Here is a 22,654-nt window from a genome sequence, read left to right on the forward strand (position 1 = left end):
AATCAGAGTGGGGACAGATTGAAGGATACTCAGATTAGATGGAGCAGTCACAGCGCATGTGACAGATAGGCCAGATTAAAAGAGGGAATAGAGATATTAATAACCATCATAACTGTGGCCAGCCTCCGAGCCTGAGACAAGCTGCCGCCCAGCCGTGAGTGGAAATCTTGTGTAAAGAAAATTAAGCACCGCTATCTGTCTCTGTCCAGGACGAAAGGGGCCTTTAAACAAATGAATGTACCACAATGGCAACAATGCAATACACACGCGTGCAGACACGCTCGCTCATACATCACTTCAGATGATTGATGAGACCGTTGGCATGAAGGGGGCCAAGTGCAAATGAAACATTCCTGTCAGCGCTCTATATTCTACGCCCAACCAGATATAAATAAACAGATGGAGAAAAACGAACTAGTTATGCACAATAGTTACAATTGAAAACTTTGACTGTCATGATTTTTAGACGCCTTGAGCCAAAATGTAACCTCTTTCTTGACAGCGAGATATTCTGAGACAAGGGTCACATGCTTCACTATCTCCATTGACGCCGATTGTTGGCGTTCACATAAGTTAACGCTCATTCTAATGAATGTGCAGTTAATACAAATTAATTCATAAGAAATGTGAAGGGAAATATAGAGCAGGTACATAAAAGAATTTCCACAAAATCAATAAACAGGAGGGTTGGCTGACCGACTGCATAAAACCGTTCCATAATGTCTTCCTGTGCCACTGAAAACACGGAATAAAAGCTGTTAAACCAAACTCCGTTTAATGTAATATTCCTGTGGCCAACACACTGTAAAACACATTATGGACTCTGGTTTCTTTTTCCCCTGTGCCTGAGCGCAAAGATAAATATTTCTCTTAGACTTGGGACCGCAAATTGATGTTGCCATTAAGAACGAGCTCCAAAAGCACACACACACATACACAAAAACACACACTGTTGGACGATTAGCCATGTATACACCGCATCCCATGGGTGAGAGGAACTTTACCAACCCACAATTCCACGGCTCGCGTCCTCTCTTGATATATCGGTTTGTCTCTGTCTATATGTTTCACTAATAATCTGATCTATCTGTCTCTCTTCTTGATTCATATATTTGTAGAGTAATGAGACTTGGACAAGAATGTGGCAGAGGTTTGAGCAGAGAGTTTGGCTGGAGAAAAACAAACACTCTGAGAGAAAGAGGAAAACGACATGATTTCTCTTCCTTCCTTTTCTATGAAGAAAAAAATATGAGCCTTTAGAGGGACGAAAAAGAACCGACTTTTCACTAGACACTGCTGAGGGTTAGTTCACTCCAGAAAATGTAAATTATTTTGTCATCATTTACTTTTGTTTTGTTAAAAATGTTCTGTCTTCTGTGGAACAAAACATTTAGACTAATATTCGAACTGTCATTGGGGTCCAAAACAACACCGACTTTCATTGTATGGCAAAAAAAAAAAAAAAAGAAGACATTTTTTATATTATCTTTTTTTGCATTATACAGAAAGACATCCAGGTTTAGAACAAAATGAGAGTTAATAAATAATCAAGACATTTTAATTTTCGGGTGAACTATCCCTTTAACAGTGATATTATTTTAATTGTTATATGCAACAATACACAAAATATTGACACCAAGATATATTACATTCAGATCTCAGGTCACCATGTGCAATAAACCTATATTCTTGAAGCGTAGCATGAATTATGGTCAGTTATTCTTTTGTATGCAGCACTTTAGATACATGTCTTCTTAATGAGGTGCTAATTAATTATCACACGCTTTAATGAGGAAGCTGACATTCTGTAAATTGAGGGTGTAGCTGTGAAAAACAGGCGTTCAGGAACGAGAGGGAGAGAAAAAAACTAAATAAATAAATAACTAGACTTCATGCTTATGAACACCGCTTCGTGCTCATAATGATCTAAAATATTCTTCCCCCGTTTAAGGCCCTATTAACAATTTAAATGACCCTGACTCCAAGCTTTTCCACAGGCCTGCTCTAGTTAAAGATCCAGATCCCCAAGGCCCATTTAACAAGGATATTACTAAAATCCGTAACAGCACAATCATTACTGATGAGCTGGTTTTAATGCAGACTATTTAACTGATTGCTGACCACAACTTGCGGACGAGATCTCTTTTCTCACTGCGATATTTTAGAGCAGAACTGTGCCAATGCTATCAAATTTCAAATGATTGTTATTCTTTCACACAATATTGAACTGTCTATTTATTTATGGGGGTCATCATTTAATTTCCCACAGATCTAATGATGATTAAGCAGGTCATCTAAAAATGTTGTAAGTGTGAAACTGGCATTTCTCAGTGAAGTTCAAAGAGTTGTATTTTGAAGTATTTAGGGGATGGGTAAAAATATAGAATCGTGAATCGTACTTCATTGATATAAATTTTTTTATAAATAAAATATAATTCGATAAAAATATTTTTAAGTGACTGTGATAAAGCACAGTACATCCTTCAGATGTCAACATGGAATTCTTTATAAAAATGTATATTTCAATAATATATTAAGTTAACAGGTTCAGTTACACAGTGTTTTTTTTTTTTCAGAAGTCACCGTTAAGGAAAAATAAATAAATCATATGACTTTGATTGCGAGATTACAGTCTGTACTGAATTTTATTCAAGAAAAACTCTCCCTATTGTCCCTATTCTCTTAATGAGTAATGGGCGTAACGTTCAATAAACCAACCAGAGTGTCATCTCCCATTCCCTTTTAGAGCGAGATGTGCTCGGGCCTTGGTGGATCGCTATTTACATGGTTGAATTTGTTGGCTGTGTGATGCGTATCCCTGTGTGTAGTAACCTGTGTGTCGACCCGCCAGGAGACGCATTTTCTACAAACGTGCTCTTCAAATAACAAAAAAATATTGCACCATTGACTTTAGACTTTAGACCAGGTTTGAGTTGGTCTATGGCACAGTCTATTTTCAGCTCTTTCATGCATTTGCTAATTAAACGACGTGGTGCTGGATGGGAAAATGCAAACGGCGCCGGACTGAAACTAGCGATTTCTTCGCATTGCACTGGGTGTATGATAGGGCCCTCAGTGTTTAATTACCAGAAGTCCCTTTAGCTGTTGTTAATTTATTTTTATCATCTTTCTTTTTATTCTACTTTACTACTTTTCCCATCCCTACAACGTTGAAACACTGTGTTAGTGTAGTCAAAGTTTCTTTCATCTTTTCGGTCTGTCTGTCTTTCCCTTCTGTGACTGACCATGCCTGTCTGCCTTTAAGCTTGGCCTGCAGGAACATCAAATCACTCAGGACATCTCGGAGGTCCGAATGTCACTCGTTTTCATCCCCCACCTTACTGCCAGCAGTTGGCAGCAAGATGGAGGCAGAACACACCGGGGAAGAAGCGTTTTCCACCTCTCCGTCCCCTCGTCCTTCTATCCGTCCATCCACCTCCCCTCAGCAGACACGTATAATTGGGCACATCATCAATTTTACAGCAGCTGCTTGAGTGCGAGTCCTCTCTGAGTTGTCTGAAGCCCTCTGTCTGTCCCCAGAGCTGAAAGGGTACATGCCTTGACACAGGCTCACTCCCAGGCTCCGGACTGCTTTTTATTACAGAGTTGCAGCCACTTTTTGAAGGCTACCACACACACTTCTATCTGGACACAATTCACAGACAGCCAAATGAGAGCAAAAGCGCCCAGGGGAAGAGTACACCGACTGTCCCACACAGAAACACACACAAAGAGCAACACAGAAACATGGTTCCTTTCTCTTTATTTTAAACAAGTTATTCCCCTGTCTGGTAGCAAAGTGCTGATGGCACTTTTATTATTCTTGTTATTTGTTTACAGTATTCAACTGCTGACCCACCAACCTTAAGCATCCTCACTATTGTAGAATGAACAAACAAAATATATTAAAAAGAGAGGGAGAAAACAAAGTCATTAATTACTCACCAAAAACTGATACTTTTTCTTATGTGCATCAGTAAAAAAAAATCTACAAAAACTGCTTAAACAAATCAATCGGTTTATTGACAAGACCTGGCACAAAAGAACAACTCGTTTACTAATCCCTAAGCTATACCTTTGAAAAAAATAACTTCAAAATCTCATACAAAATCTACATTACAAAACTTATATAGACTTAAGGCTATTATTGTCATTTTACTCACTTATTTCTCATTTTTAAGAGTACCAAAATTTTTCCAGAATTTTTCTAATTTGGCCAAGTACTCCAATATATTCGATACTGAATATTTGACTTTCTTCTATAATTTATTTATAAATTTAAAATTATGACCTTTTAAACCTGTATTTTCAAACTCATGTTTTAATACACTGAATAACATAAAAAATAAAATTCATTATAAGATATTGGCATCATGATTTCTATTCAAATTTTGAACCATGTTGCTTATTATTATTATTATTATTATTATACTTCATTATATATTTTTAACATTTAAAAAAGGCTTGCTTACAAGAACATTTTATTCCCAGAGAATTACTGTGCATTGCAAATTAATGATTTGGTCCAATTTGTGAGCCATATCGACCACAAACTCTAATACTTAGCTTCAGAATGCATGAAATGTAGTTGACAAGTCATACAAAGCGCTACTACGTCTTTATTTTTTTTTTTTTTTTATTTTTTTTTTTTTTGCAGGAATTTACAGTAATTTATCCAATTGTATATCAAAGGCCATTAAAAACGCTTTAAATTTTTCCTTTATGTATAAGCATTTTCACATGCGCTATTGCTTTTAGCCATAATTTCACTGTAAAATCATCAACCCACAACTAAAATTTGGCTTAGTCTGGTTCAAAACTGGGTTTAACAGTGTAGACAGGGGATGGACAGAATAATGTGGATATAAAGAGAATGTATTGGTTTTAAAAGGGATGAATGAGACAAACAGAATATAATAAATAAGCTAATGGCCATGGGCCATCTGCATGAGAGCAAGTCCTGGGTAATCAGGCCCTATTTCACTGGCCTTTTTTCACTCCTCTGGGCTCTGTTTAATTCATTGGCTCAGCCCTGACCCTGTCGTGCTTCTTCTCTGACAAATCACTTCTGATTAAGACAAATCTTTATTAGCCGGCCACTCAACTTTCCCTATTAATCATTCTCTTCTCTCTCTCTCAGTCTCTCTCTTCCCGGCTCTCTCACACACTCTTCTAAAGACTTGATTACCGCCGATTGTTGTGTGCTGAGATGTGAGGGCTTCTTCTGACTGATAAGACACAGGTTTAATAGGTATGAATGACCACACCTGAGGGAGAGTGTGCGCTAATAGAACCACTTGTTTAAGCTAGGGGGAGGACAGAGGAAATTAACAATGATTTCACCTCCTACTGTCAGTCCTCTGAGAATAAGATTTGAAAGGGAATACAGTCTCAGAGGCTCTGGATGGACTGGAGGACAAGGCATGCTGGAGAACGGGTTCTACAGCAGAATGCCCCTATAATCTCAAAAACGAACAAAGATGAGAGACACATCCTAGAAACCTCAATAGCAATCCACTCTTGTATCAGTGAAAGTGAAAGTCGTGACATTTGCCAAGCATGGTAACCCATACACGGAATTGGTGCTCTGCATTTAACCCATCCAAGTGCACACACACAGCAGTGAGAACACACCGTGAACACACACTCGGAGCAGTGGGCAGCTACAGTATATATCCAGTGCCCGGGGAGCAACTGGGGGTTCAGGGCCTTGCTCAAGGGCACTTCAGCCATGTATTGAGGGTGGAAGAGAGAGCTGTTCATTCACTTCCTCCCACCTATAACTCATGCCAGCACAGAGACACGAACCGGTGACCTTACAGTAACTAGTCCGGCTCTCTAACCATTGGGTTACATAGGTTACAGCTGCCCAGTGGGATTATAGCCAAAATAAACACAGATATAGGAGAGTCCACAATTAAAAGAACTTTTCAGGAAAAAAAAAACAAAAAACTATATATATATATATATAAACCACATGGAAAAAAAATACCATTTCAGTCCCTCCAGAAAAACACGGATTTTTTTTGTGATTGTTGCGGGCAAAAATCCTTCATTTTGTGGCATGTTTTCTTAAAAAATGTGATGAAATATGCGGGATATTTTTGCAATTTTATGCGATGAAATTTCGTGAACTTGCAAAAACTGCGGTTTGATGAAAAAGAGAAAAAAAGGTGATTCCCCCAACACCTTTTTCTCACTAGGCTACTACCTTAATGTAAAGAGTAATTTCTTATTTCTTCCTATAATAAGCGAGCATACTAAACCACAGAATATTTAAGTGGCAATCTCTTACTGCAACGTAAATTATTTTACATACTAATATAATTACAACTGTAAGTTTTTGGTACTGTTCTGTAACAAAAAAGTGAAATCTTACAACTGTAAAGTTACATCAACTTCTGAATGAAACTACAACAGTGTCAGTAGCCTAGTGAGAAGGGGGTGTTGGGGGAATCACCTTTTTTTCTCTATTTCATCAAACCGCAGTTTTCGCAAGTTCTCGCAATATAATTTGGCTCCACTGTCATGTAAAAAATCGGGAAACTGCTTCGCGCGTTCTTATTTTTGTTGGCAAATAAGGATGATTTGCGCGCTTCAAGTTTCACCCTGGTTTCACCGCGGGGTTTGCAGATGATGTTGGAGCTTTACTTGTGTGAAGTAAACGCAACATTTTTCAACTTTCTGCTAATATATGTGAGTTTTTTGCCACGAAAATACAGGGATTATGAAATCATGCTAGCCCCACATATTTTGCTTTCTGAAATCGGTAATTTATGCGGCAAAAGAGCGGCGTATTTGAAAAAATGTGACCCCACATAAATATGCGTTCTTTGGCTGATTATGCATTAAATCAAGCGATCGCATAATCGCGTTTTTCTGGAGGGACTGCCATTTACAGTTATTATTGTCACATTAATCACATATTTCTAATTTTTAAGAGTGCTGAAGATTAAACTTGGCAGAATTATTCCAATTTAGCCTAGCACCCCAACTGACCTTTTGACTTCCCACTATAATTTATTTATTTATAATAAAAATAAATAAAATAAAAAAGTTAAAATTCGGACTATAAACCTTTGGAAACCACATTTTCTCATTTGGTATTAATGTGTAAAGCATTTCTTAGAATTTAATATAAAATCTTTTTTTGCATCATGATTTTAGAGCAATCAAATTTTTACTCTAGGAAATCAAATCTTTATTTCAGCAAATGTGATAATTTTAAAGATTTTTAAGATTATTTTAGCAGTCAAAAGTACCCATAATAATTGAAGAATCACCCATTAACTTAGCAAAAAAGGAGAACCATTTCTCTTCAGTGCCACTACTTTTGAACAAGTCAAGTCGTACCTATGTAAACGTAAACGTTGTTGGCACGGTGGGTGGGAAAGGTGTAGGGTGGTTAGTTTTTTCTTGCAGCAAATTGCTTCAATTTAATCAACTGGCATTACTGAAGCATCCAAATGAAAACTAATAGAGTCTAGGGCAGGTCTTGATTGCCTTACTTACAAAAAGTGCTTTTAGGTTCCTCAATTAAACAGGCAGAATTTCCATGGGCCACTGGAGAGCCATACATCTACCGCATCTAAACCGGTCAATCCGCACCCATCAAATGTACCTCGTTTACCCGTTCACCTGATTTTTTCAGAGCAGGAAATTATTTCTTCATGCAGATTAGACCCCGGCTGAGCTGAATGTGCACCAAATGTGACTGAGCAAAATTAATAAACTGGTTCACTGTCAGTTGGCTTTATTAATATTGATGCATTTGCCACCACTTTATTTGGTGCATTTTTTTTTTTTAGAACAGAGAGAGCCATTCCAAAAAATAAGTCTTTGTGTGTACAGTCACCGGTGTTCAAAGAAACCAGGAAAACACATGCATTCTTCATCATATATCATGATAAACACAGATCATACTTCAGTGCTACAAATATGCATTTTTTGGCTGACAATGTTACTGATTAAGATAAAAAGTTTGTTATCAAATACGAAATATTAAATGTGAATAGGAAACGTGTGCTGTAATTCACTCTGAGCTGAAGAGGGGAATGGAAAGGAAGAAGCAAGAGAAAGAGTGTAAAAGAGCAAAAAGAGAGAGAAACCGATAAACGCAATCTGGCGTGGCTGTTGCAGTGGGAGGCCTGCTCTTACAATCACCTCACTTCCTCCTAATCACATGCTGCACATCATTTCCTGAACACCAGCTAACTTCACAACCTGCCAGACTCACAAGCTCCAATGTGTCGGACTGGAAGAAAATCCTAATGTTCTTTTACACAGTTTAGGAACATTAATGATCCCATTACTGTTGATTAAAGCCTATAACGCCTCTAATCGGAAAGTTGACAGGCAGATCAAACAGCCAAATACAAATTTTGCCTTTTAATTATCTGTAAAACACAACACCTCAGGGTGTTCATCCCTGCCTATCTAGATGCCAAGATCTAACACTTCCTAACAGTTCATTATCCAATAAAAAAAAAAAAAAAAGCAAACAAAAACCCAACGAGCTTTTAGATCTTAAAAGCAATCTTCACAATTAGCAGAGTGCTTGGGGAGCCCTGGAGTCCTGTCTATCGCAGGACTCCAAATTGAAACACCTTAATTATATTTGTCAAAACAATGTGCCGTCACCCTTATTTGCATGTTTTGACAGCCGCCCCTGAGTAGCACATTTAAACTCCTACTGATTTTAGCTTTCACTCGCTCTTGCTTTCTAAATTAATCCACAGATCCACTGAGTTTTGTTTAAACGCTCTCTCTCTCTCACAGTAATCCACTCAAAACAATAGAAACTAATAAGTTATAATACCTGCACTTTGTCATCTGGATAGTACAGATTCATATTAAAGCACTAATCTTTGAAAGGTGTATACAGAACAAGTTCTCCCTGTGCCTAGAGTAAAATAACAATGCTTTCAACCTACAGGTGGTCAGGTGTGCTTTGATTGGTTCAGCCGAAATAGATTGCAAACAAAGATCATTCCAATGATCGGATGCAATCGATTTTGGTCCAATGCTGTTATTACCTACTGTGTATGAAAACTGTCACAAGGTGCTCACAGGTTTTTGATTCATGGTTAACAGCAGAAAAAAATATATATATTGCAGACATCAGTAATATTAAGTACTTCAGGCCTCGCTAATATTCAGAGCAATCAGATCCACATCCCATACAACAGGAACTTGTGTTACTAGCATTAATCCAAAGAAATCACATAAACAATATATTTAAAAGGGATAGGTCACACCCCAAAAAATTCAAGCTGTTCCAAACTGGGGGACCCAGGTTTTGTATCACAAAAGAAGATGATCTGAACAATGTTTTAACAGTTTATGTCCATACAATGCAAGTCATTTGGGTCAAAACAACATTGTACCCAATAGACTTTCAATATATGGTCAAAAAAAAAAAAAACACTGAGACATTTTTCAAAGCTCCTTCTTTTATGTTTTAATAGAAGAAAGTAAGTCATATACAGGGTTGAAACAACATAAGGGTGAGAATTCTCATTTTTGTGTGAGCTATGTGAGGAAATAATGATTTGATAACGTGTTACACAGAATTAAAATGATGATCTTGTGAATAAACCCTAACAAAATATGGTTATATTAGTGCTCAAACACAAAAATGGTTTCTTATCTGACCTATAAAACAGAAAGCAGAGGAGAGACCATGGTGATTATGCCTGTGTGACAGACTGATCTCAGCGGGTTCGGAGAGTTCTCCAAGGGCTCGGGGTCCTCGATTCATGGTTTATTATTTAGAACGTCTTCACAAAAACCAGTCAGGTCTCTTACAAAACAGTGCTGACTCAGCCAAAACCCAAGCAAAAATCCGTCAAGGAAAAAAAAAGTCTCTCTCTGCTTATATGCTGCTAAATATATCAGCCAAGTTCCAATGATATGTAAAATATATATTCTCACAAATCAAAACAAAACTTCTCGGGAGAATTAGGACTGTCTGCAGTAATTTGGCTTAAGCAGAAATGATGGGCGTGAAAGCCAGACATCAAACATGAGTTTGAATCGGAAGCATGTGGTGGCACACTACTCTGTGCTGTTAGGCTTCATAGCGCTGACAGAATCTGACAGTTACCAACATTTAGGGATTCTCTCACTCGAGCTCCGAGTTCATTAATACTCATGAGCCAAACAGTTGTCTCATAACACACAGAAAATTCAATGGTTAAACATGTTTACCGATCATTTTATATAAAGCGGCGGTTGAAATGGACCCACTTTTGAGGAAAAAAGCCACTGCAAACTGAGAAGCTTTTAAAAATTAAATGAGCAAAGCTTTATAGGAACCTAGGGAGATCGAGGTGTTATCTGCTTGATGTAAACTGATGTTTTTAAGCGGTGGGATTTTTGTTCTACACTTTGGAAACTTCTATAATGGCATTAACACAAGTTAAAACAGAAATGACTATTTCTGATTAATTTCTACTTTTAACGCTTCCCATATTTAAACAACACTATATAAAACTTGCATGCAAAAGTCCTGGTAATCTCTTTGCATGCTTCATTGTTTTACCCAGTAGGTGGCAACAAGTCAGTCACAGAATCATTTACAGTATGTTACTGATTCGTTCAAAACCACTGATTCTTTCAGGAAGAAATGAGTTGGAATGAAATTAGTGTCTTTGTGAGTTAGTCATTTAATCATTCACTCAACTGATTAGTTTAAAAACACTCATTTGTTGATTCAGGAATGAAACAAGTGACTTTATGAGTGAGTCACTGAATTATTTACTTAAACGAATCACTCAAGAAAAAAAAAAGGAAATGTTATGCCTAAAATTAAAGGTTTATTAGTATTAACTTACTGTATGGTTATTGACCTTTTGTATAAAATCAATATCAATGTTCTTGTGTCTGGTAGCTGCTTACAAGGTCCTCTTTACTAGCTTAAAATATTGTGGTCTTCACCAGGTTTTGGTGGTGATTAGGGCTGGGACAACGCGTCGAGGTCATCGATGGCGTCGACGCAAAAAATACATTGACGCAAAATATTGACGCAGAATATACGTGATGGACGGATCAACATTCTGTTCAACGTTATATAACCAATCCAGGGTTTTTTTTTGCGGCTGTCAAAGCCTTATTTGATCGGTGAGTGATGTAGAATAGAATGACTGCTGCTCCTGACAGGGTGTGTACGAGAGAGAGCCCTGGCTGCACGCGCGCAAAAACAGTCTTCAAACAACACGACCGCTTCTTGCTCTCTCTCTCCCTTGTGCATATTAATCAAAATCATTAAACACAATAGAAAAAGGGCGAAACACCAATGTTTCACGCGCGCTCGCGCACTCTCACAGTCTTCAAACTACACGAGTGCTGTCTTGCTCTCTCTCTCTCTCCCTCGTGAATATTAACCAAAATCATTAGACACTATAGAAAAAGGGTGGAACGCCAAAGTTTCACGTGGAGCATTCGGAGATTTTTTTTCTCCATGACAGGCTGCTGGCTCCCACTGTTAATTTTTTTCTTTATTTTTTTGGAAAAGCACTCTCTGTATTAGCTTAAAGCCCTCAAGTTTACATTGGTTACTGTATTCTTTCAATTGCTCTAAACAAGTATTTTGGGAGACCTTTTTTATAGAATGCTAGACATCAAGTTTATTTTATTTATTTATTTTAATCTGAAAGAAGAACTTTTTTTCAGTAAGCTAGGCCCTATGTTTTCAGTAAGCTTGTTTCAGTAAACTATGTGTTTTTCAAGGCTTCAAGGTTTTATTGAATGCTATCTCTATACAAGTGCAAAGTAATGCATTCTTAGTCAGTCTTTTATTTTGTAATTTTACGAGCAATAAACATATATTGCAATGTTAAGGAATTCATGTTTTTTTTTCATTCAGATATGTAAATCAACATGTATAAATTATTAGTAGTCAACTAATGGGGAGATAATCTAAATCGAATCGGTCTGAAAAAATTTATCGTTAGATTAATCGATGCATCGAAAAAATAATCGCTAGATAATCGCTAGTTTATCCCAGCCCTAGTGGTGATGTAATTATGTCTTTGTGCTTCTGTATATATATTTTAATATATATAAGTAGAAGGTTTCCTCTGCATTTTTTTTTTTTATTATAGAGCGTCTGCTTGTCAGAACACTACTGCTTTATCAGCCCAAACAACACCAGTCTGTCTGTTTCTTTAGGTTAATACTAACACACTTCCCATCTCTAGAGAACAGCAAATAAAAAACGCTATTATAAGGAGGAGATGAGGCATGCCGGGAGCCCACAAAAGAGATGCATCATGTGGCTTATTTAACAATAGCCACAGCTAGCCTGATGAAGAGAGATTATTGTCAGATGCCAGAGTGAAAATTCACAACATAACATCAGCTCAGAGGGCAGGACTACACAATCTATATTTGTGTGCATGTTTTAACCGTAATGGAACAACAGGTTTGAATCAAAGTAATGTTGAGGCAAAAAGTCATGAGTTCCCCAATCGCTTTCTCTTTTATAACAGTTTTTTCTCATTCTTCACCGCCTTTGCCTCTTAAAATACTTGCAACTTACAACATACAATGAGCACCACTGCACACCAAGAACCAAAAACTTTAAAAACAAAAACAAAAGAGTCTGATGATGCCTGTGTCTAGACAAAATTTAATGAATTGAATTTAATCATCCAAATGGTATGAGCTGTGGTCAGGGTAAAACTGAACAGAGCATGCTATGAAAACACTGATAGAACAGTAAAAGTTTATAAATATCATAAAGTGACAAGTGTGCAATTGAAAGCAATGTTTGGGGAGTTTGCAGGACTACTTTCAGGGGTATGCTTTCAATGTGTTTCAGGCTTAAATGCTTTTTGAAGAGCAATGTATATGGGAACTTTGGTGTTACTTTTTAGAAAAATAAATTATTTTTAAAAACACTTTCACATTAACTTATTTAAATTGACCACTAATACTGTCTAATAGTAGCCAATCATTTTAAAGCTAGTTTTATATAGCTAAATAAACAGTAAAATCACATTTTCACACTTTTTGCATAATTTAGCAAAATTATTTGAAATAAATCAAAATATGCTGTTCTTTTACCTTGATTTTTCATCACGTCTCAAATCTCAGGTTGAAAAAACATTTTCTAAGAACCTTTTGTTTTTCAAAAGAAATAAAAATAATAAATGAATAGTTTTTCAAATGTAATTCTTATAGTTTAAGGTTTGAAGACTGGGTTTTCAAGTCAATATGATCTTCATATAAGAACCTTGACTGTCTTCATAAGCGATGCATTACAATTAATTACTTCAATGGTTTTTAAGGGCAGTGCAGCTGTGGGATGTGCATGGATTTAAAAGTTAAATGCAGGAGAATGTATTGGACTGAATATCCGCCACAGTGAATAAAAGCTGGCATGTAATCAGTGGCAAAGAGGTAAAAAAAACAAAAACAACAACAACTCCAGAATTAACTGCAACAGTCCTGGCATCTCATCCACTAATGAATCATATCTTACTTTTTAGACATGGTAGAACTCATTTCATCTAACTTCTTAGAGTGCAGTGCCATCAAATTAATTATTAATAAAGGATGGGATATTATAACTCAATTGTCAAATCATTGCTGTCCTTTTCAAATCCCTCTGTCTCCCTCCTCACTTTTGTCTTCCGTCTTCATCTTTTTCTCACACTTGTACTTTTAATCTATTACAGAGAGTTACACGCTGTCACGGTTGCAGTTGAACAAAATCATTTGCTTGTGGTTTTTTGAAGTTGGTCGGAGGTTTTATTTCGGGAGTGGATCCCCACGGGTGTCTGGTATGCAACTGTGGGGCCAACTCAACCAAAGCACAGAGGCACGATGCGGGTAATAACAAAACACATAAACCTTTACCACTTACATGAATAATACATGTCATCTAACAGAGCCCACCTTTTCTTTATGTTGCTTGGATCAGTGGGCAGAAAGAAGTGATGAGTTTGGTACCACTCACAGCAGCCTGTTGCCACACACACACCCACCCACACAAGTCAGCATGATGCAATGTGACCCCAGCGTGAGTGGCAAGAGGAGAAGACATGGCTTCATCAGGACTTACCGAAGACATCAGATCTCAAAGCAATACAGTACAGGTGAGACACACTTGCAAAGCCAGATGGTAAACACGCACACACAAAGAGACTTAATGCACTACAGCTGTAGAACATTCTGTAGGTGTTTTTACCATGCAGAATCTACATTATTGTAAGTGAAGGAGGCAACTCAAGCATCAAATGTTCAGTTTTTGCACAAATGTAAATTCTGTCATCATTTACTCACTCTTATATCATTCCAAGCCTGTATGATTTGCTTCAACCTGAGAAACGCAAATGGAGATGTTTAAAAGAATGTTCGAGCTGCTTTCGACCATACACTAAAGTCACTGTCAGAATATATATATATATATATATATATATATATATATATATATATATATATATATATATATTTTTTTTTTTTTTTTACATAATAAAATCCAATACCAGGGATTTTTTTTACGGTTTTGATTACACAGATTCAAATACTGTATGATGATCACTTTAAAACTGGGCTGGGCAAACTTTTTGATCCAAGGGCCACATCAAGTTTTTTTAATATAAGTGAAGGGCTGCACAGTATATGCATGACAAATGAAGCTTTGACATTTGACATTGACATACATGACAGCTCTATTCTTGTACTATCTAGCTTAAGAAAAGCTATATGACATTTCGCAGAAAGCTGCTATTTTTGCAGAATTTACACTTTACAGATTCACTATTGATAGAGATGCTGTTTCTGATAAATTTTGAGAGACGAACATACAGTAGGTAATTCACTCACACTTGATCTCTCCGTCCCTCATAACTGCATCTGCATATCATATTAATGGCTGAAGCCTCCATTCTTACCATTAAATTACATTTTTATAATCAGCAATGGGATTTTGCGATAGAGAACACTGTAACAAGTTACATGGATTATGATCAATGTTTATTTGCTGTTTTGGGATGTAATATAATAAATTAATGGGCAAGGGGGACATAAAAATGTATTTTGCATATGTCAGAATAAGAGGTAAATCCGATCCTGAGAATATTACTGAGCACTTCAAATGACTTGTTTTATTTTAAAAAGAATTTGACAGACATTGCCATTTAAAAATGTGGGGTCAGAGTGAATTTGTATAAACAATGTTTTTTTGTTTTTGTTTTTATTCAGCAAGCACACATTAAATTGATTTACAATAAAGACTTTTACATTGAAAATAAAAAGTAGAAACCTATTTTAAATAAATGGTGTTCTTTTGAACGGTATATTAATAATAAAAATTAATATATAAATAGATTATATAAATATTACCTGACCACAATTATTTTAATATTACCTGACCACAAAATCAACATGTTAGAATGATTAGAATGATTTCTGAAGACACTAATCAATAAAACTACATTTAAAAAAAATACAATCAAAATAGAAAACATTGTAATAATATTTCACAATATTACTGTATTTAACTTATCAAATAAATGTAGTCTTGGTAAGCAAAATGGACAGTTACAGACTCCAAATGACAGAATGGTAGTGTACTTTATTTCATTCATTTATAATTTGTTTATTTTTTTTCAATATTACTTTTCTCTGAACTTGGAGATTTGACTGCTGTAGTCAAGAAGAACTTCATTTTGGTCTTCTCAGAAATCTCCTATATGGCTTCAGAAGACTTAAACAATAGTGTAATAATAGTCATATGGACTACATTAATGGTATTTTTGTGACTCAGAAAAGAACACACACACACACACACACACACAAAAAGTGATACACTGATCTGCAAGACAACAGCTGTGTGTGGTCATGTAAGACAGGGGCCCTTCTGTCAGTGATATGCTCCTGTTTATGGACTGACAACAGCCTTACATACAGAACCCAGTACCAGGACCACAAGCTGCCCCGAACATCGCCTTACTAAGACGTGACTGTCTCCAGCCTTGGCCAACCAAAACCACACATTGTTCCTCCGTTGGCCAGAGATATGACTGGGGAGGCAGACAAAAAGTGAATTGGTTGACCACAAAAAAAACCCCCACACACATCAGGGTTTTGGCTTTCACTTTAGTCGAACAGTACATATCCTTTCACGGATCATATTCATATCACGGCTCTTTTCTCACTTTGCACCTTCTATTTATTAATTGATCCCCCCGAGTTTAGTTGGAATTGGAGTGATTGTACTGTACAAAGGTAATAGCTCTTTTGTCCTGAAAACCAGTTCTCTCATGTAATTGCTTTGCCCAGCACGAAAACATATCATGTAATGCAACAAGGGAGCACGTTCCATCTAGTTTCAGAGAGAACGTTTCTCAAGGTTAATGTAAACAGGTTTCTTTGTATTAGTCCCAGTGCAGGGAAATGGAGAGAGGTAAAGAGGCAAGGAAACTCAAAAGAGGCTTTTTTCGCCACATATTACTATCTGCTGAGTGTGTTAAGGTCAAACAGAGAGTATTTGACTCCACACATAAAATCCGTAAGCACGCATTTTCTAAAATACTGAAAAAGTGGAGCAGCTTCCTGTAAAGCCATTGCACTCTAATGCTCTTTTCATTCAGGAAGCAAGATGTACGACTGTTTTTCTAGTCCACTAATACCTTACCACGACAGTCTATTTGAGTTTGTATGCGTAAATACACAATAGTGTGATGGTAAAGGACGTGTGTGTATGTGTTTGTGTTACCAGGGGCCAGTTGCATTATCTGTGGTGTGTACCAGCTGATTGTAATTGGTGCTGATGGGTGACAGAACCCTGCTCCCAGCTATGTGGTGACTGTGGCAGAGGACACTGATAGGGTGCTCACTTAAGGTGGCACAGTGTCCTGGCCTGGGCTGGCATGGTACCCCAACCCTAGGAATAGTTCCCACCCCTGTCAAGACGCCAGTGGGGCTAACAAGGGTGAGGACGTACTGTTTAAAAATGCCTCCACATCAGGGATTCCATGAGGGGTTTTCTACATTCCATGTTTTCTATTTTTATATATTATAAAAACTGTTGAATATTGACATGTTTTAGTTAGTGTAAAACATGACATTTCCTGTTGCCAACAGGTGGATCTATATTATTATGTAGATGTCTTACCAAACGTGAATTGTGGGGCAGATTGGACATTGTCATTTTTGTTTAAGTCAGTGTGAAACAAGTAATTTCCTGTTGCCAGAGCTGTCGCTATGATTATAACAGAATAATGACCTTAAGATGTTTTCAGGCCAGGAATCTCAACAAAACATGTAAAGTTTCTGGCAGATCGGACATTGTATGACTGCGTTAAAAAAAACTTTCTTTTCCATGGTGAAACAGCTAACTTTGACAGGTCATGAGGGACACACCCTTTAATGAAAACTCAAGATTCTTGCAATTTAACATGAAAGTTCTAGGAGTTTGTTAAAATACAACACCTGAAAATGTCAAAAACGGCACAAAATTTGCAGAGAAAATAACGAAATAACAGACTTCCTGTTTGGTTTCGGATTTTCCTCCAGGTTACTTTTTTCTCGATATTGGGACATTACAAGTGTCAAATTTTTTGTACATGAAATGTAGAGCAAGGGGCACTTCATTGAAAGTGTATAGGTGGTGCAATCGAGCCATTATTCAACACCTACTGTAGATTTTGAAATCTATATCAGATGTAAATTGATAATGATAATCGATGCTTGGGCCCTAATAATAATAATAATAATAATAATATTAACCGACCCCCATTTTTTTATTAGCAGTGTATAATTAAACTTTTTTATATAAATAATTATATAAATTATATAAAAATATAAATCAATGTATCTGATAATTCATTAACATCAATTAATAATGGATCTACATGACTCATGCAGGTTCAGAGTTTTATTCTTGGTATTGAATACCAATCTCAAATCATCTTCACACATTATATATAAAGAGTGTACTTCGAGCATTGGTCTGATACTGGCGAAGGAGACGAGATCATCTCACAGCATTAAAGGGACAGCGCACTCCCTGCCTGTTTGTGAAGCATTCATACAGCTGTTACCGATATGAAATACATGCATTACATAAAGCTCCCTACAATTCTACTGTGTTGGTGCATGGTCATATCTGATCTTAAGAGAACCACTGGGACACGGGAAACGGCACACCAAGACCAGTGCTACAAATTAAACTTTTCCAAAGTGGAACTACTGAGATTTATAATTAAAAGGGAATGGTGAGAGTCGTGTTTTTCTCCATGCTAAATTAAGCAAAAACTAATAATTCTCCCACCAGGAGAGGAGTGGAAGACCAACCTCGGGCCCAGAAGACGAGAAAGCCCATATGGGAAGATCTGCCTTGCACGGACACTGATACACTACAACTAATTCCAGTGTAAATCTCAGATGTAATACAAAAACATCAAGGTTCACATCATCATCGTCCGTCTTCCTCCAAAGCTTAAATTAGCAGAGATTTAAGATCATGGTTGATTTTTTTTTTCTGAGATATAAAAAATGGATTAAATGAAGCTGAAGTTGGCTTTAATGAGCCCAGTCGGGACATGCTGAAAGCTTTGAGGAGAAGCAAGCGCCGGAACACCTCCCAGAGCTGCATCCGCTCTTGGCGTCAGCAACCACAGCAATGCCACAAGCCAAAGTCCAGAGAACACACTCCACCTGGAACCACACACTCTCTCTCTCTCTCTCCCTCTCCCTCACTGGTGTCATGGAGCAGTGGTTCTTAACCTTTTTTTCTACCAGGCCGCACTATGGTCCAAGTATAAGTCTTGCGGGCTGCACGCTTATAATTTACATATTACTTTACAATATTATAGCCTAAATATCATGATTCCTAATCGATAACATTCATTGAAATAAATAAATAAATAATTCTACTCCCCATAAATAAAACACCTGATGCTGTCGGGAGCTGACCAGTTAAGTGAAATTCGGCTCGAAAGGAGTAACAGTGCAATGGAGTTGCGATTGTAAGATGCAGTCTGTAAGACGTGCACGGGGCAAACCGAAACTGTTCTTGTTTGTATGTGTTGATTCACTGGCATTAAAAACACATTTGTCCATTCTGATGCTCAATTTGACCGAACTAATGGCTGTTGATTAATTCAATTCTGCCAAAGTTCACGCTTGTATGTGTTCGTGCGGTACGTTATGCGAGTAGGTCTGCTCATGTCTGAAAATAATATATGAAAAACAAAATTATTTTACATTAAAAATATTAGGCTACAGCTTATATGTCTTTAGTACATTTTTTAATTAGTGTAAAAACTAAAATAAATGGTAAAAAGGATTTATTTATTTTTTTGTCCAGCATAGTGGGCCACATTTGAATTCATGACGGGCCGCATGTGGTTAATAACCACTGATATAGAGTAATTACAGCTTTCAGGCCACTCGCAGAAATATTGTTGAAATCATTTGTATTGTTATAAATGTCTGTACTGATCATTTTAGTGGATCCTTGTGGAATTAAAGTAGTAATTTCTCTTTTTTTTTCCCAAGTAGAAATACACTAATCAATCTGTAAAATCAAGATTTGAACATTTGCTGTTTACACTATGTTTGCTTAATAAAATGCAGGCAGTTCAGCCTATCACCATGATGACAGTGTTTGCACGAACCAAATGTAAAAATAACCAATTAGACAACTTTTAAACTTCAAGCAAGTGATGTGGCATTTCAAAACTGGAGCACTCCCATTATTATGAACTAGGCAGTCTACACCACTATACTTTATTTACACTTTAACCAGGGTTAGAAGGGGATAACAAAAAACGGTGAAAGAGTAGGTACAAGAAAAAAATAAGATAGTAGAAAGGGATACAAGGTGAGGAGGGATGAGGCCCTCGCAGGTAGCTCTGGACCGAAGCCAAGGAGAGGTCTGGCACATTCCTCAGCGCTGTCATTTACAAATAGCCCAGATTAAAATACCTCACCTTAATAGTACATACCAAACAGACTGGCCTCTGGGGCATGACAGGGAAATGCAGGACAGGGGAAGTGGAAAACTGGTCAGAAACAGGTATGGAATGAAATATAGAAAGCACCAAGTGAACCTTTTTATTAAATAAATAAAAAAAGATAATGACAGACAGACAAACAGACAGATAGACAGATACATAAATACTAGCTTAATGAATAAGGTGTCGGAGTGTGTGTGTATGTGACACGAGTAATGCTAGCTCCCAATACTGAAAAATGACCTGTCTGTCCAGCCCTGGCTTGTGTCTGCCTAGCAACTTTCCACTCAAGAAAACACAGCCTATGACAGTCTGTGTCATCCCTTCATTACAATCACCAGACACCAGCCCATCTATACTTTATATATAAAAAAAAAAAAAAAAAAAAAAAGGTGGGAAGTCGTGGCCTAATGGTTACAGAGTGGTTGTGAGTTCGAGTCCCGGGCCGGCAGGAATTGTGGGTGGGGAGAGTGCATGTACAGTTCTCTCTCCACCTGCAATACCACGACTTAGGTGCCCTTGAGCAAGGCATCGAACCCCCAACTGCTCCCCGGGCGCCGCAGCATAAATGGCTGCCCACTGCTCCGGGTGTGTGTTCACAGTGTGTGTGTGTTCACTGCTATGTGTGTGTGCACTTCGGATGGGTTAAATGCAGAGCACAAATTCTGAGTATGGGTCACCATACTTGGCTGAATGTCACTTTCACTTTCACTTTCACTTTCACTACATCACATGTGCATACGGTACGTGTGTCTAGACATTGGATGGGCGTTCTGTAGACAGATACTGTTGATGGTGCATGCAAACTTAACTATGGACATAGACTCTCAAAAAAGCGTTTAAACTTAGAAACACTGTTTTCTTTTCTTTTATTATTTATTTATTTTTCTTTGATGCGTGAGAAGTTTTTTTTTAGTCTGGGAAGGCGAGGGCAATGTCACACTTAACATGAGCGATCGATCTAGTAAGACATGCAAAAACTACTGCAAGCTATGATTAAATTTGATTTAGAACACTTAAAGCCTTTATTGTCACAAAATGTAAGCTTGAAAAACAGCAAGAGCATATAGTGGGGAAAAAATTGGAGAAATAAAACAGAATGAAATAACAAATAAAAATATATACATAAATATAAAGCACCAATCGAATGATGAAAGGACTCAAAAAATTATATATATAATATATAATATTATATATATATATATATATATATATATATATATATATATATATATATATATATATATAATATTATAAGTTATCATATGTAAAGGGAAAATCCATTTTATTACGGACTAATTAAAAAAAAAAAAAAAAAATTATATATATATATATATATATATATATATTCATAAACACATTTGCTGAAAAAAAGAATGCTAATGAGCCAATAGGTAAAAACAGGAAGAGCATATGGAGGTAGATGAGGTGAGGTGCCTGTGAAGGACAAAAAGCTGCACTGCATTTTCAAACTTAGTGACAGGACAACTCATATTTCTTCCTGAAGGCCAGACAGTGCTTATCATTAGCAGCTCCACACTGCCTGAGAGACAGAGAGAAGGAGAGAGATAAAAGCCTGCCCTGACCTGCTGGTTCTGTACATAAACACCTGATCGTTATCAGTGAGACTGTCATGTTCCATCACTCCATTACAGCAAGTGCCTCTGGGACACAAACACTACACACATCATTCATTCATTCACTCACTCACTCACTCCACACCCTGTCTCCAACATAACCACACCAGACGCTTAATAAACACACTCTGAAATACTGTACTCAAAACACTCATACACACCACATACACATTATCTCTTAAAAAATAAAAATAGCATAGTTGCTGTAACATGTCAAAAAGTTTCAGCAGTAGTGTGACAGTATACTCTTGTGAAACTAACTAAAACTGCATCATAATTATAAAAGAAAAGACTTCATGTTTCTTGGGTGCCAAATTTGCATTTTAGAATGATTGCTGAGTAATGGCTGCTGAATTTTTTTATTTGTCATCATGGGAATCAATTACATTTGAAAATAAATGACGACAAAAAAATATATATACAGCTATTTTAGTAGTATATTCAACGTATTATTCTGTTAAATTAAAATATACACTACCATTCAAAAGTTTGGGGTTGATTTGGGAAATGTTTTTGAAATAAATCTGTGCTAACAAAGGCTTCATTTATTTGGTAAAAATACAGAAAAACAGTAATGTTATGTAATATAATTACAATCTAAAAACTTAAATAAAAGAGCAACTCTTTACTTCATACAGATTCCTGTTCTTAAAGTGAATTATTCAATGTACATTATTCCAGAAAAAAAGTGATTTTCTTTTATTAATCATTTTCCTTACACATGCATTGTACACTACACTCTAAAGTTCATGTCCAAGATTTTTTCAAATATGCCGACTAGACACATCCCAGATACAGACCTACTACCAGCATAATTAGACATCTCCACTTTCAGATTTAGTGAAAGTAAAATGTCTCCACCTAGTGGTGGGAGGACTAAAGCTACCATGAATTCAAACAAAGATCCCAACAACAATGAAAACACCTTTGACATCATTCATACCAAGCATCTCCATGATGATCAGCTCGATCATGTTTAAAACATATCAGAACCTCTCACTTCACACACACACACACATTTGTACACACATGTACATAGCCAGATGT

The 22,654-nt window shown here is 36.8% G+C and overlaps 1 protein-coding gene across 4 annotated transcripts in view; it reads right to left on the reverse strand.

The window, feature by feature from the left end:
* The window catches only part of LOC113069502 (vesicle transport through interaction with t-SNAREs homolog 1A-like), a 135,455-nt gene that overhangs the window by 50,945 nt on the left and 61,856 nt on the right, over positions 1-22,654 (reverse strand). The gene's annotated exons all lie outside the window — the stretch shown is intronic.

This window comes from Carassius auratus, unplaced genomic scaffold (genome assembly GCF_003368295.1).
Source record: "Carassius auratus strain Wakin unplaced genomic scaffold, ASM336829v1 scaf_tig00001679, whole genome shotgun sequence".
In the NCBI taxonomy this organism is placed as follows: Eukaryota; Metazoa; Chordata; class Actinopteri; order Cypriniformes; family Cyprinidae; genus Carassius; species Carassius auratus.